Below are 2747 nucleotides of genomic sequence, written 5' to 3'. Positions count from 1 at the left end.
GAGCTGCAGTTCTGGAGATGCTCTGATCCAGTAGTCTAGCCATCATAATGTGGCAAATGTGGCAAAGTCACTCAAATCCTCACACTCACATTTTTCCAGCTTCTAACACATCAACTTTGAGGACAAATGATGAAAAGAACTATAAACTATAGGAGACAAGGTTTTGGGGCATCTTCGAGAGACAGCTGAGAGCTAATCCAGTTTCTTGATGGAAGCGGTGTACGACGGGCGCAAAGCACTAAATATTTTGAGACTATTATGCACCCAAAGGTAAGCTACATGGAGCTCAAGGCGATAGCCGATTTAGAACGTATCTTGTCACATCTGATTAGAGAACAGAACAGTCTAAAGCATGACAATGAAAAATAGTTAGGCTATCTATAATTAAAACGGAAATACGATAACCACTAACAGCCAGATTTCTTATTTACAGGGCGAGATGCACAGAATATTTGGATGGAAGTAGACTTTTAGCAAGCAAGCCACGTATCGCCTCAAATTTATTTTATAACGCTGTTGTAAGTTCCAATGCAAATAAATCAAGAATTTTAACGGACTTAAATAAAAAATACAGACAATAATAATAAATCTCAATTACAGACAAATAACAATCTGAAGCACTGAAAGACAAGAAACCTGGAAAATCCCCTGGAATAGATGTCATTCCACCGGACTATTATTCTTATTTTTGGTCTGACTCAGGACCAATACTATTAGAAATGATGCATATAGCAACTAAAGAAGGAAGGTTCCATCGGGATATTAACGCTGCTATTTTTTTCTTATCTACAAGAAGGGGAAAGACTCCAGTTTATGGACAAGTTACAGGCCCACATCACTTTTAAATTCAGAAATTAAATTGTATGCTAAAGAGCGATCACTTTAGCATACAATTGCATTCGACAGGCTATCAGACAACATACAAAGACTGCTGCATATAATAGCTGCATATAATAATACCTCTGATATCTCTTCTCCATGTGCTATACTTTCTGTGGATGCTGAAAAAGCATTTGATGCTTTGTTTGAGCTCAGTATGCCATATTAATGTGTGTGAGTAAATTAACTTCTATGATTGCAATCAAGTAATGTTACCTGTAATATTCATAAAAAAGGCAAAAAGGGTGGGGGGAGGTGGAGAGAGGGATAGAGAGAGAGGCCAGGGGATGCCTCCTTGCCACCCTGTACCCTCTTCGTTCCCTTTTTTTCTTTCTTTTTTCTTTCCTTTTCTTTAAAATCCTCGGCAGTTACACAACATGATTTTTGCCTTACCATAGGCTTTTGGCTCCTAAAAACTTAAAAGCAATACAATATTCTTATTTTGTGGTATTAAATTGGAAAAGACCTTGGAATTTACACTTACTGCCAGTCAAATTAGAGAGACTGCTTCACCCAAAAGGGGATGGGGGTTAAAGCCAAGTCCAAAGTACCCAGATGCAAGGGTTTATGTTGATTTATGTTTTTAGACTAGTTGAATTATTATTATATAGCCTATGTATAAATATACTGAATGTGCAATGTGTACATAAACTTAAGCGGAACAGCTATAGGCTTGCATATTTCCCCGTTGCTTGAATGCCCAGGAAGGACGTCCAGGATGTTGGCACTAATTTAATTTTGAAACCATTGAATTTCAGACAAAAGTCATTCAACTATTTTAAATGTAACAAAGAACCATTATGTGTAAATATATATATATATATGACACAGCCAAGCAAAAACAAATTTCAAAGGTTCATTGCAGTTCTCATCAGACATACTTACCTCATCTACTAACACTGTAGGAAGGATGTGTTTTGCACTGAGTGCCATCATTTCGCTGATAATCAGAAAAGCATTCCCTCTTAAATCAGCTTGTGGCAAGAGTTCTTTAGCAGCTTGTTCCCTAAAAAAATATCAATTGTTTTTAAAAAGCAGAATGCAAAGGTAAGCACTTGAGGTTTAGTAAATCAGTGGACTCACCTTGCCATCCTCTGTGCAGCAGCCAGGTGCACTTAGAAATGACACCATTGCATGTGATGAGTAAATGAAAGACTAAAAATGAAATGAAGCCCTGCCCCCTGATTCAAACTACCAATCGTCACTGATTTCATGATGTGATTGGCAGTTGAACTATGAATACTACATGGCATACAAACATGACATCTATTGAATGCATCCATTGTTTTTGACTAAAATATCATATGGACATGGACAGACATAAGAACAATTATAAGAATAACTTAAATGAAAGAGATGTAATAGAACAAGGGGAGCGTTGCTCTCAGGAGGACAATGATGAAGGCAAAGATGTGTGATCACATTGCCAGTTGATATGAAAGCATAAAATATAGTAATGGTTCAAAATGGATGTCGTGTATTGACTGTATACACACTGTATAGTCATTTGGAAGTCAAACTGTCTGACCTGTAACAATAAGATTTCAGAATAGTTTCAGAAAAATATTCCTTACTTTAGCTTTAAAAAGCTAACTTTGTTTTCAAATCATTAGATGTATCAAGTAAACAGGCCATGTGAATATAAAACATACCCCTATTTGCAACAAATGATGCAATTACCACATTGGACTTTGAATACTTCACAATAAGTTGAAGCTAGCAAGTAAACTTATACATGTAAATTAACAGAGGCTACAACACAGAAATTTCTCAGACCACTGTGTCGCTTACCTCTCCCATGGAGTACAATAGCAAAAAGGGAGAGGGAGAGGCAGAAAACATCAGGTACACAAACTCAAAGTCATATT

Source organism: Morone saxatilis, unplaced genomic scaffold, assembly GCF_004916995.1.
Source record: "Morone saxatilis isolate NCDOM2014 unplaced genomic scaffold, NCSU_SB_2.0 Contig9, whole genome shotgun sequence".
Classification (NCBI taxonomy): domain Eukaryota; kingdom Metazoa; phylum Chordata; class Actinopteri; family Moronidae; genus Morone; species Morone saxatilis.
Note: the sequence above shows the minus strand (reverse complement) of the source record.